Below are 14,762 nucleotides of genomic sequence, written 5' to 3'. Positions count from 1 at the left end.
TAACTTCCTTTAATTAACTATGATTTAACAGTTCTATGACAAAATAAATATATTATATGAGTGGAATCAAGATTTGCTATCCTTAAACAATGGTGTAGGAAATCTAAATTATTGTGCATGACTCTGATTACAATTTAGTAGATTTTGGATTAACAACCCTCGCTTAGAATGTAAAGTGAATAGTCCAATTTTCATAAATGTTTAGTTGAAATCTTCCTTATCCAATTTCCTCTTGATGACTAAGACCGTATGCGTATAGATAAATGAACAACTCATATTCAATTGCGGAAAATTTTCACCTAAAATGATTAGTTCCCCATTTTTAATTCTTCACTTAGATAAAACAAATTATTATAGTTCTAGCTTTATCATAAGAGTTAAAATCTCAGTATATATGAAGAAAAAAAATTCATTATAGTTAGTTGAGAAACTTTGTTCAAATCAAACGTGAAGCATACACTAGCTGATAACTTAAAGGAAACAAACCCCTAGGAAATATAAAGGAAATACAATATAATTATACTAGACCATCGACCCGTGCTAACACACGGATCATATGGAAGGTAATATTTGACGGTAGTAGGTAACAAAATAGTTTAGATAAATGTCATGATTGTCATATAGTATTTCATAATATTAAGAAGCATAGACGTTGGTATTGTACCATAACATAATTTTCCATGACATCGTCCTTGATACCGTAACGTAACATAATAGGTTAAGTATATCAAGACGGGTTAACATTTATAGTAAAGTCACGCGAAAAAAATTAGGTTAAATCTAGGGTTAATATTGCGTCACTAGTTAACATTTAGAAATAAGAGAGGAAAAAATTAGGCTAAAATTAGAGACGACATTTTGCATAAATTAAATCTAGGGTTAATATAGTAAAGTCACGCGAAAAAATTAGGTTAAATCTAGGGTTAATATTGCGTCACGGGTTAACATTTAGAAATAAGAGATGGAAAAATTAGGCTAATATTAGAGATGACATTTTACATAAGTTAAATCTAGGGTTAATATAGTAAAGTCACGCGAAAAAATTAGGTTAAATCTAGGGCTAATATTGCGTCACGGGTTTAGATTTAGAAATAAGAGATAACATTTTGCATAAATTAAATCTAGGATTAATATAGTAAAGTCATGCGAAAAAATTAAATTAAATCTAGGGTAAAATTTTGCGTTCAGGTTAACTTTTAAGAATAAGAGATATGAATGTCACTTGCACATTATTTGTGTTTGCATGAGCTTCTGGTTAGCATTTAATATGATCATGTTTTGATAATCCCTTGCCTCATAAATCAATTAACAAAAAGATTTTTCTTCATTAATGCTCTCTTGTACTAACATTAACATGAATTAACCACTTAATTATGAATGAAATGTTTTTTTTTGACAAAAACAAAACGATATTCATTCATTCAAATTGATAGAATACATCAGAATCAACATCCCTAAAATCGTAAAAGATGAATCTGCGAACAAACTCACAACACCCAAGTTAATAGCATATAACAGCAAAATGCCTACAAATAATATGATAAAATCTAAATCACCGGAATATTCTTTCTTCCGGATCTGCAACGCTGACGTCCAAATCATTCATTGAATTTGTGATGTGATTGACTGAAGCTGATTTTTCAATATGAATCAAATGAACACTGCAACAAGATGCAAAATCAAACAATGCCGTACAGGAAGACGAACAACACAACGCCGCACTCAGACAACGAAATCACGAAGATAAAAACACAAGAAAACACTTGATCTATGTGAAAATCACTTATTTAAATCGAAAGAAAGGGGAAACAAAATGCAGAGGGGTGATTCTAGGTCAAAAATGACCTAAAACCACCCTTCCTCGATGATTGAAAGAGAAAGAAAACCTAGAGAGAAGTTGGAATTAACATCATTTAGTAAAAAAAAAAAAATGAATTCCCTCTAACGTGAATAGTTTTATATTCTCACTCAAATTGAAAATTGGAGGAAATTTTGGAAAGAAAATTCACATCACAAATATTTTCATGGAATAAGCTAGCAAGTTTTTATTGATAGCAAATTTACAAAACCCGCGTCTAATCTAATCGATCGAAATACACGTGCACGCACCAACCTCAATAGTGCTCTTTTAACTTAAGAGCACTCAGCTCAAAAGTTTTATACAGAAATACATGGCTGGATATATTTCAGTGACACCATATTTTTCTGCAGTTTTGCATTATGCCAATTTTCTTTTCATGTATTGTTCTAACAATTGGGACCCCATATGCTCAAGAACATAACAGTTCTAAGAGACTCCTCAGCTTTCTTCTTATTCTCATCACTGTGCTTTTTTGAAATTGTTGAAGAAGAATTAGGACACATATTAGCTTGAGACAAGGATCTCATTTGATTCTCCACATGCTGTGCCATTGATCTCATGATTTTGTTATTCAATTTGCAATACCCTTGATCCTTCAATGTCTCCACCAATCCAACACTTGTTGCTACTACCAAAGCTCCTCTTGTTGCACACATTGAAAATAACTAGAATTTCACTGTATTTTGATAACAATAGTTGAAACTTGAATTGAAGGTTTATTATGACAAGTGGTGCTTATATATGTGAGGCTTTTGTTTTTACCTTGTGCGGTTTTGGTATTATTAATTTATTAGAATACAAGTGGTTTGGACTATATATGCTTAGATATACACGTGGTTTTGCAATAAGCCCATAATATAGCAATTTTGGACCCGTAGTTTTGGGAGTGATACCATTTGTTTATGGGAAATGTTAAAGAGTGTCTCTGAAGCATTCTTTAAACATTTTAAATAGTAAATTTTTAATAAAAAATTATGTATTAAATGCATTGAAAATTGTAATAGTTGATTTTTTGAAAGAATAGTTATTAAATTTAGAATGTTTAAAGAATGTCCCGAAGACACTCGTTAACAGAACTCTTTTTATTTAATCAACATATAAATGATGATGGGGTGGGGGCATAAATCCAAGAGGGACATGTCTCGTGTTAGTTTAGAATTGAAGGAAAAGGATTGAAAACAAGTACTTCGTATTTGGCTATCCCATATACACTTGTTGTACTATATCAAATTGTCCTTTATTGTATGATAAGGAGTGGAATCAAAGTGAGTGACTGTTGTATTTGCTTATTCACTCAACTTTAAGTGATGAAATCATCATTATGAAATTAGAGATGTTTAGGGAATTTAGATATACGAGGAGATGATAAAATTCCTCAAAATGTAATTTTGATAATATTTGGAGACTTTAACATATTTAAGGCGAAGGTTAACATGATTAACTATCTTTATTGATTTCCTTTAAAAAAAAAATGTTCATTGATCCATTACAGTGAATTCAAATATAACCAATCATTTTAACTAAAGAGACTTATAAAAAAATCGTATACATTATATACTAATAAACACTATTTTGTTTGTCCCCGTGAGTATATCTCAGTTGGCAGAAACATGCATTATTATATGAGGAGCCGGTGTTTGAACCCTTAGATTACTTGACAAAAAAAAAACTATTTTGTTTTCTATTTAAAAAGAGAAAAGTTAAATAACAACCAAATATGTTTCTTATGGTCTTGGGCTTCTCCTGTTTTCATGCACTTTTTAGAATGTTGCTCATCTCATTTTGCTCTCTCATACCTCAAAATGATATTTAATTACAGTTAATTGTCGTTCGCTCCTTAACATTCAGCTTAGGAACGAATATCAGTTAAAAGTTGTTGGAAGTTTTTTGATCATTTTGAGGTGTGGGAGAACATTTTCTGAAGTGTAAAGAGTAATTTCCACTTTTTATGGATGATGATATCCAATGTGGTCTATGTGAATGTTGTTATAAACTCCTAAGTTAGACTTTAGAGTTCAATCCTAAAAAACACTTATTTACCAATTAGCCCCTTTAAAAATATCAAATTTTAATTTTAGTCCTTCTAAAAAATTTCTTTAATTTTAAGTTCCTAACTTTTTTCATGACATATTAATGATAAGACTTTAAAATACTATTAGTTTAATAATTTAACTATTTCATCTTTAATCTTTATTGCTTTATCTATGACGTCAAATTAAATTTAAGATCAAATATTTAAATTATTAAACTAATAATATTTTATGGCCTTACCATGATATGTCATCGAAAAAATCCTTTTGTAAAAAAAAAAGAACTAAAATTGAAAACAGAAAATTTAAAGGGACTAAAAAGTGAAGAAAATTCTTAGAAGGACTAAAACTTAAAATTATCATATTTAGAGGGACAAACAACTTTTTTTTTGTAGGGAAGGGACAAACAACTTATCTAACCTTAGTTCAATTAAAAACATTTAGATTTACATAGGTATTGAGATGATATTCGATATGGATAAAAAAAATAGCATTGTTGAAATTAAAATGGAGTTTTGACCAAAATAATTGAACTTATAGTAAAATTATACTAATTCTCATTCAAGGGTCCTTTTTTTGAGTACAGGGGTGTTTGTTAAGTACATTAATGTACTTAAACTAATAAATAGTTTATGGTGAATGTTAAAATGCATTTTATCTATCTATAATGAACAAATGTTTTTTAGGCAGGTTATACTAAAAAAATGTTTTGGCGCATTTTTTATCTTGATTGATATCCATCCATTTTAATCCAATCCAAATATGGTAATCACGATGATTTTCATCTTATTTAAAATTTAAATAATCACATTCTTATCATCTAAATTCTGTGTATATGTGTGTTTTTACACACAAACTATAAGGTTGGTGAAACGACAAGTTTATCCATACATGAATTGTTTACTTTAACCATAATTAACTTAAAAGCCACTTAATTTTGATCCTATGAATCATACTTGTTTTTACCTTGTTTAAATAGAATTATATTTCCATACACAAAAAACAGCTCTTCACACACACATACGTACTCTTCCAATATTATGAGAGTGATAGCAGAAATTAAGAAAAATTCATGATTTAAGCTAGCTAGCTAGCCATGAAAGATCATCATTTTCCTTTTTTTTTTTAGACATTTTTCTTTTTTAATGTACATGCAGTTTGTCCTTTTTTGGTTAATAATAACTGTTAGGAAATTAATGATTATAACTTTTTTCTATAAACAAAATTTAAATAAGTTGATCCCCGGCAGTGTGTTAGAGCCGGAGCAAAGTTTCATGGCTTAGAGACCGCTAACATTTGTACATACATTTTATCAACTCACAAGATTTATATGTATTGGTGGTGGGAATAGAATTCAGATTCTTGTGGAATTTGTCTAGTCTTAATACATACCGCTGTGTAAAATGTGAGTTAAATCTTACATTAGATAAAAGAGTTTAGATTGAACAACATATGAAATCAATCGTAAACTCAATGCTTCAAGATTTTAGATGAAGATAAAATATCTAATATCATTTATGCAAGCGTTTCTTAGTACGATGTGATGATCCAACGTGATGTTAAAGCCCTTGTTTACATTCACAATCACAATCAATAATTTTTAAGTTTAAATTTTGGATTTTTTTCCTCATAAAATGAAAAAGAGAAACTAGAGTACTCTTGATTAGAACTCTTTTAGAGTATTGAGCTGATAGTAACATATTAGAGTGAAGACTCATTTTGCTCTCTCATAATTTTCTGACAGTCCAATTTAGTCTTCGACAAAAATAAAACCTAAATTGATCCCTGATATTTTTTTATCGGAGATAAATTAATCACTCTATTATGATAAATCAGGGACTAATTTGTTCATAATATGAAAATATCAGGGATCAATTTAAATTTTATTTTTGTCGGAGACTGAATTAGGCCGTGAAGAAATTGCGAGGGACTAAAATAGGTTTTTACTCAATACTACCTCCGGTCCTATTTATAAGAGAAATTTAGGTCAACAAAAGTGAATGTATTTGGACTGAATTTTTAACTAGATACATCAACTTTTGTTGACCCAAAATTCTCTTATAAATAGGACCGGAGGGAGTATTTTATAATAATTCATATCGGGTGAATATTTCTTTATGTACATAACTCTATTCCTCGTTTACAAAACTGAAAATCAGAAAATGTTCATAAATCATTGATAAAGTTTCCAATTTTGAAGAGGTGGCTCAGCCTTAGAAGAAATTAAGGTGCTTGACAGAGACATGTTAAGAAATGACAAGATGGAATACTTGGCACTTGGCAGAACCGTTAAACTATCATAATATCATTCATTGTCTACTATATACTGATGATGAAAATGAAAGTTTTAATACGACAATTGCTACATACATATGCATCTCTACATTCTCAATACCACACCCACATTTAACTACCGCTAAAAAATGTCGAACGGCAGTTAACTGCTTCTGATATAGTGAATGTGCCATTTCATAAATGACAAGAGTAATTTTCTAATAATTATCTGTTTTTTGTAGTCCAAGCTCATAATCACAAAGAAAACGGTATCAGACCTCAATAATGATTGGCCCATATTTTCAATACATATCTCTCGAGTCAATTAAGATTCATTTAAAAGATTGTTATTGTTATCTTTAAACATATATACATGTTTTTTATATGGTAACTTCTACGGTACACTTCAAAATTAAAGTGTACCGGTACTCTTGCACCATAAAATTATAAATTAACGATAATTTATGAAATAAAAAACTATTTGTCAATATTTATGTTTTATAAAACATTATTTCATAAGAAAAAACATCATTTCATTGTTTATAAGAATCATATTAAATATTTAACATTTTTTCATAAAAAATAATCAATATTCTTTATTATAAGTAATAAAAATTCAAAAAAAGTAAATTTTATTTTGTCGAAACTTTTGGTAAATAAGATTTGATTATTATGATTGTCAATGATAGAAAATAATTCTTTTTCTTAAAAAAAAAACTCATTTAATTGTTAATTTAATGATTTGGTGTACCGGTACATTCAAATTTTTAGACGTACCATAGAATTTACCTTTTTGATAGTACAAATCAAGGATCGAATCGTAGACCAAACGATTAAAAATCTCATAAAATTGGTTAGACTTAAGGGTTGAACATGTTTGATGTAGATATTAAATGGTTTGAGGTTTGTACTGTTCTCAATTTTAAAGGAAAAAAAATAGTAAGAGAATAATCATATATTTTTTTCAATTATTCTTTTTAGACGAATTGAATATCCAATGACTCACAAAAGCAGACACAAAAGGGATGTCATATATATTTTCAAACTATCAATCAACAAGAATTTTACTTTGTGGCTATTTGGTTTGGTGGTGGAAGCACAAATATCACTTTTCAATGTTCAACTACCGTGATTTTGGTGAAGCTCAAGATTAGTAGCTTTGGTCAAAACATGCGTCTACGTTTAATGCACCGCATAAACAAATAGAACAACTTAAAGTTGAACTCGTGTTATTACTCCCTCCGTCCTAAATTGTAAGACGTTTTGATAATTTCACACGTATTAAGAAATGTAATTAATATTGAAAAATTATGAGAGAAATTATGAGTTGTTTTACAAAATTATCTTGAGCTTGTTTCTCAAAATTATGAGTTGTTTCTCAAAATTAATATTGAGAAATTATGAGTTGTTTTACAAAATTATCCTAAATTGTAAGAGAAATTATGAGTTGTTTTACAAAATTATTCCTAATAAATGGTATGAAAAAGATAAATGAAATAATTGAAAGAAAAGAGAGTAATTAATAGTTAAGGATATAATAGGAAAAGTAACATAAATATTTCATTGGTATTGTAAAACGACATATAATTTAGGACAAATTTTTTTTTCTAACATACAATTTGAGACGAAGGGAATATTAAATATGAACGAACTCTTTATCAAATGACAACAATTATTATATACTATTACCGCTAGTACTGTACTGGTTTGAGTGTTTTCCAATTATTGTCTGTCGACATTACTTTCAAATCACCTCATGAATCATCATTAATTGCTATTTTGGATAAAGATGTGTTTGAAATTCTCAACATAAATATTACTTCCTCCATCCCACAATAAATAAATGACCTGTTTGAAAATGCGCAATTTTGATCTAAGTTACTTTGATCATATTTTTTTACTAATATACAAAGATAAATAATATCATATAAGATGTCATTAGATTCGTCTCGATGAGTATTTTCAAAATATCAAATTTTCATAATTTTTTCCAATATATTATTCAAGATATTTAAACTCAAAATTACACATTAATATGCGTAATTAGATCAACTGTGCCACTTATTAAGGGACAGATGGAAGTAAATATCAAGCAACTAGTCTACGCACCTGATCTCACTATCTCTTTTACTTTACAATAGACAACTACATATTCCCCATGTCACAAATCATCATGATAAATCCAATTCAGGCATAACTTAATTCAATCCCAGTCTGTAAATTTTCATAAACAACTATCAAATAATATAAGCATAAATATAAACACTCTAACACTCACATAATAGGAACATTTACTTGATATTTACAAAGCTAATTTATGAACATTCAGCTACTACATATATTTTCAAAAATCACTACTAAAACATTAGCTATATATATGATAATTTAATTAACCTTTAGTTAGGACCCCAGCAACTCAAGTACATCACAGTTCTAAGAGATTCTTCTGCTTTTTTAAATCTATCAACAGCATCAACATTTGCACCAGCTTGATGAAACACATGGTTCTTTGATTTAGAGGGAAAGTGTTGTACTCTTGAGGAGCCTTTGTGAGAACTAATAAAGTTTTTTCTTTGTGATCCATCTTTGATTGCCTCCTCCATGTTTGGAACAACTTGGAGAATATCTTAGCTCGTATAAATCTCTTTAAATCTTTTCCAATTTCAAACAATTATGTTAGTTCACTCTTAAACTTTTTGGAAAGAGTGCTAGATATATAGATTAGATTTGGGACAAGAAAGATTAAAGAAAACAACTTGTTCTAAAAGAATATAAAAGAGAGAGAGATCTCAACTACTCAAGCATAAAATGAGGCATTGCCTTGTATTATATACAGAAATAGAAATGATACAGCTAATTTTTTAATCTTAACCTTTAGATAAGTTTTTTTATTTTTGTTTTGTTATCTTAATCAACCTATGAAACATGAATACTCTTCGGATTAGGTTTGTTTCCGTGTCAGACACTCGTCGGTGTCCGACACCAACACGATACCTATGATTACACTCAAATATATCATTTTTTCAAATTATTATCTGTGTCGGCGTGTCAGTGTCGTGTCCGAGTCTGTATCCATGCTTTATAGATCTTAACCTTCATATTCCATGAGGGATATGGGGCCTATAGATTTGAAATACGACCAAATGATAAGTAAATTCAGACTGAAATTGTTTATGCTAAGATTTAAACTTTAGTTCTCTTGGATACTTAGTCTTTAGCCGAAGTTCATTAATCACTTGAATTAAATTACACTTTGTTTAAATCTTATAGTTTGTTCTTTGGTGAATAAAAAGGGTTAGACCTTATGGAGTCGGGAAATCTAGAATAAGAATCAAAGATAAATAAATTTAGACTAAACTCACTTGAGTTGGATTAGCGATGTTGACTTAAAACTTCAAAGTGTGTTCCTTTAAGATTCAAGTTTAATTATCATCGGTATCAATTTTGGAGGACAAGTTTGTTTTCTTAAAAAGAAATTAAACTCAGACTAAAAAACATGTCTGCTAACATTTAAATTTGAGTTCTTTCAAATAATTAATCATTAACTAAAGCTTACTAATTATTTAAATTCAACTACTTTGTTTAAATCTTATAGTTTTTTTTTTTAATAAATAACCCTTCAGATCATATAGTTTAGACACAAGTCATAAAATAATGTGTATAATATTAAAAAAAAAATGTTTCATGGACATCTCATTGGATGAATACATCTTGAAAGAAAAAAGAAATAAGAGAGAATAATGTAATATATGTGATAAATTGATAAAAAAAATTTTTTGAGAAAATATGATAAACTGATGATGAAGTGATACAAAGATATAAATAAAGAGAAAGTCATTTGTTGAATGAATGTTAAGAATATGAAATATACAAATATAATAATTGTAATTGTGATTAACAGTAAGTATTATGCTTGCATAATTAAAATTTTCACATTTACCAAAAGAAAAATGGTTGAACTTTGCACTTTCAATGATATGTAACAGAAGGGACATAAAAAAATAAAAATATAATACTCCCTCCGTCCCAAATTGTATGACGTTTTGATCATTTCACACGTATTAAGAAATATAATTAATATTGTGTGGGGAAGAGAAATTATGAGTTGTTTTACAAAATTATCCTTAATAAATGGTATGGAAAAGATAAATGAAATAATTGAAAGAAGATGAAGTAATTAATAGTTAAGGATATAATAGGAAAAATAACATTAATATTTCATTGGTATTGTAAAGCGACATATAATTTAGGACAAATTTTTTTCCAAAGCGACATACAATTTGGGACGGAGGGAGTATCCCCTAAAAATAAAAATATGCACAATAGATGTAAAAATGATGTATACCAGATGTTATATTTTTTATATTTTACAAAAGACTCATTTGTTAAGAGACGGATTGAATAATTTTTACATTTGAAATTGTATATTTATGATTTTTATATGTGTTTGAATAATGTCTTATGACACTTGTTAACGAGATTCGACAAGAATACGGGATACTTAAGTGATAAAGATAAGAGCTTTGCTAACCAATGTCCTTAGGAAGGACATTGGTTAAGGATATCAAAAATAGAAAATTTTCCTTTAAAACAACAATTTTTGACTTTCATAAAGTTTAACATTTCACTTTTCACCAATTTTCAATGTATAATTTCTATATTAATCTTATTAACTAGTGCCCTTAGGATACTGGTTAGTATTTCCGTAAGGCTAAAATAAGTATTTCGTCCCTGCAAATATATGTCATTTGATTTTTCGTCTCTGAAATTACTAATCCTTCCAATTTGCCACTGCAAAATTTAATCATTTGACTTTTGATCTTAATTAGGTTTTTTTGCTGAGGTGGGCTGTCATTAGCAACGTGGTACCCATGTGGCAAGTGATGATTGAGTGAGATGGTTGGCTTAAATAAAATTTTCGTCCCTGCAAATATATGTCATTTGAATTTTCTTTCATGAAATTACTAATCAGATGTAATTAGGACCATTTTTCAAATAATTAATATTTACAATGGCAAAATGGAAGAATTAGTAACTTTATAGACGAAAATTCAAATGATATATATTTGCAGGGAAAAAAGCCCTATTGCATTCCATAAAAGATAATTACTTGTCCTTAGTGTTGGATTCAGAATTTGATGCAGTCCTTGAAGCACGTGGTCCAACACGCTGGTGAGTGTTGATATTATATGCCTGTGAAGAAGATCACTCCAATGTAATGAAAGTTTGCTCTTATCCATTCCAAACCATGCCAGCTAGCTACCTACAAAATACTCACTCCGATACACTGACCATTCCAAACCTTTTTTTTTTTTTTTTGAAGGATGACCATTCCAAACCATGACAGTGTAATTTAACTTGCAACATTTTTCTAAAAATTGTTTTTTTTTTTTTTTTGTGTGGTAGGGGTTTACCCCGAACTTCGCATATATTATGCATTGTTTATACCAACTGAGCTAAGTTTACGAGGACAAATCAAGTATAAATCTATTTTTAAAAGTTGTCATATTCAACATTTTATATTTGTTTTTTTTCAAATGACAAATGTGTATAATTGGTAAGCCCTAAAAAATATGTTGGTATATCAATTGTTAGTTTTTTCCTTGTCAAAAATCTGTTTTTATTTAATTACGAATAAGTTTTCACCATATTCTTATATTTTTAATTTCTATATATTATTTTCTGTTATTCTGTGTGGGGGGAGCAAATCGCTTTCTTACTAAATACCAGTGAGCTAGTGGATAGAATTCTTGTTGACGACGTCTGACATAAGCATATTCTTTCAAAGGTGTCTCTATTTGTGTGGCGCCTACTTCGAAACTGACTTCCTACTAAAGACAATTTGGTGCGGCGGCGTGTCCTTCAGCTTAATAATACGGCGTGTGTGTCAGTATGCGGGGACTCGGAATCGGTAACACATTTGTTTTTAGGATGCGCCATATTCAGCTCTCTTTGGTCTCATGTGTGGCACTGGTTGGGTATTTCTAAGGTTTTCTCAGGTGACATTCGACATCATTTCCTTCAGTTTACTAATATGGCGGGTTTGCCTAGATTCACTCATTCCTTCCTAAGAATAATTTGGTTTGCTTCTGTTTAGGTTCTTTGGAAGAAAAGGAATAACCGTATCTTCCAAAATACGACTTCTAATTCTTCTATTCTAATTGAAAAGGTTAAATTGAACTCTTTCTTGTGGTTGAAATCAAAATAGGCGACATTTAGCTATAGTTATCATGATTGGTGGAAACATCCTCTCCTTTGTATGAGTGTCCACGTGTAAATTTTTAGCCTGTTTTGTTGGTGCTTTCATTATTTTGGCACCTTGATTTTGTAAATATTCTTGGTTGGTTTACCTTTTGCACGACTTGTGCTGGGTGAATCAATATTGTTTATACGTTTAATAGTATTTTCCATCACTGTAATATAGGTCATTTTCGGTTTTTGCCCCTATAAATTTTCGGTTTGGTTTCCGTCCTCGTATTTTTTTTCCTGAAAACCCCCTTCCCCCATCTAACTCAGCAGATTCGCTTATGTGGCGCTGACATGACTTTTTTTTCATTTTATTTGATTGGCCACATCAGATTTTATTATTAAAATATCTGAAATTTAATTTTTAAAAATCCAAAAAATAATATAAATTTAAAAATAAAAAAATTGTAAAAAAAAGAAAAAAAATTCTGGAAATGTTTTTTATTACCAATTTTTTTTTGTATAAAAAACCAACTTTTTAATTTTGAAAGAAAAATCTGAATTATTTTATAAAAATTTCGAAATACATTAAGTTCGAAAAAGATTTTATAAAAATTATGGAATAAAATTTTCGGAAAAAAAATGATTTTTTTCTAAATTTGTATCCAGATTTTTAAAAAATAATTTTTTTTAAAAAAAATCTAATTATATTTTTAAATTTTGAAAATTAAATTCCAGATTTTTTAATTTCGAAAAAATCTGATTTTTTTTCTAATTTTAAAAAAAATTATAGTTATTTTCTGATTTTTTAAATTTTAGAAAAAAATCGAAATACAAAAAAAAATGGTAACGGAAGAAGACATAAGGGACCAATTTGAGACGTTTTTTAGTTAGGGAACCATACTGAGAAAAAGAATTAAGTTAAGGGACCAACGGATGTATTAAACTTTTTTTTTTTTTTATCTTTCGATTATGTCATCTAATTAATATTAAGAGGGGGTATTGAATTAGGATTTTAAAAGACAATTTTTCATGAAAAAGTCTAGTGGATTTTAAAAGACTATGTTGTAATTTGGATTTCAAGGAATTTATATCCTAAGATTTTATAAGACTTTAAAAGACTATCAGAATTTCAAAGGATTTATATCAACAAACCAATTGTGTTTTTTTCTAAATGCATATGAGATGGTTTTTATTTTTTCCAACACTGTGTATTACACCATGATATTCAAAAGATGAAATATTTTCTGTGCACTTTGAAACTGCAATAAACGTCAAAAGATTTTATAAAATATTACACCATGATTTTATAAAATATTTTCTGTGCACTTTGAAACTGCAATAAATTAACGTCAAAAGATGAAAAATATAAAACAAATTAGATGACTTTTTATACTAAACCCTATGCAATATTCCATCATTCATTTTCCTTGCATATCTCTTTATAAATGGCCCTAGTATACACATATAACAAGACATAAAAGCTTCACATTGGTTCTTCTACCACACAACCAAGATATATAACCTCTGATGACAATTTACAAGTAATGCAAAAACAGGCACAGTGGTTATCAGAGAGAAAGAAGAAGTATGATGGCATAGATAAAAGCAAGACATGTAAGGTAAATGAATTCACAATATCTGGAACTAGTTGGAAAAATGAATCTCGTTGGACAGCAAGGAAAAGAAAATTGTGAGTCTCACAAATTTGTGTGAGATTGTTGAATGAGCATTTTGTTCACATTTTTAATTAAAAGTCTCACAAATTCTATTCCATAAAAGAATCCATCAAAATCTATCAATTTTTGAATACCTAAGGACATTTTATAAGTTGTGAGAAATCCTAATTGAATACCAACGGATTTCATTGCATTGAAAAAAAATCATGATTGTCTTAATTGAATACCACAAAATTTATTTATATTTTATAAAAGTTTTGATTGAATACCACATGACTTTTCTATAATCAAAAAATCTTCTAAAATCTCTTGAAATCTCAATCTAATACACCCTTCTTAATTTCATCACTGTCAGGCCAATATCTTGAGATTTTACATTTATGATAAGAGTGAGTTCACCACCATTTGATCAAGATGATGTATTAAAAGTACTATTAGGTCACTTTGTTTATATGTTTTTCATAATATATGTGAAATGTTTAAATAGATCATTTATTTTGTTTAAATGGGTCATTTCCAGTCACTAATATAAATGGAATTATACTTTGATTTTCAATTCTTTTTTCCATTTTTTTTTTAGTAAATGGATTTTTTTACATTTGTTATTTTGTCTGTTGATTCAAGAAAATCAAGAAAACGTTGTCGATGGATCCTAGCAATACTACTAATACATAAAAGGATATGTATACCCCTTCTATGAAAATTTTGAAAAAAGAATAGGATTTACGTATT

The 14,762-nt window shown here is 28.7% G+C and overlaps 1 long non-coding RNA gene across 1 annotated transcript; it reads right to left on the bottom strand.

Moving 5' to 3' along the window:
• Nucleotides 1-7,691: 7,691 nt before the first annotated feature.
• Nucleotides 7,692-8,980, bottom strand: LOC120578254 (uncharacterized). Its single transcript, XR_005644204.1, has 2 exons — nt 8,275-8,980; nt 7,692-8,013 (listed from the first exon to the last, which is right to left on the bottom strand). It is a non-coding gene; the product is annotated as an uncharacterized lncRNA (long non-coding RNA).
• Nucleotides 8,981-14,762: the final 5,782 nt, after the last annotated feature.

This window comes from Medicago truncatula, chromosome 2 (assembly GCF_003473485.1).
Source record: "Medicago truncatula cultivar Jemalong A17 chromosome 2, MtrunA17r5.0-ANR, whole genome shotgun sequence".
In the NCBI taxonomy this organism is placed as follows: domain Eukaryota; kingdom Viridiplantae; phylum Streptophyta; class Magnoliopsida; order Fabales; family Fabaceae; genus Medicago; species Medicago truncatula.
This window is presented reverse-complemented; position numbering and strand designations above follow the sequence as displayed.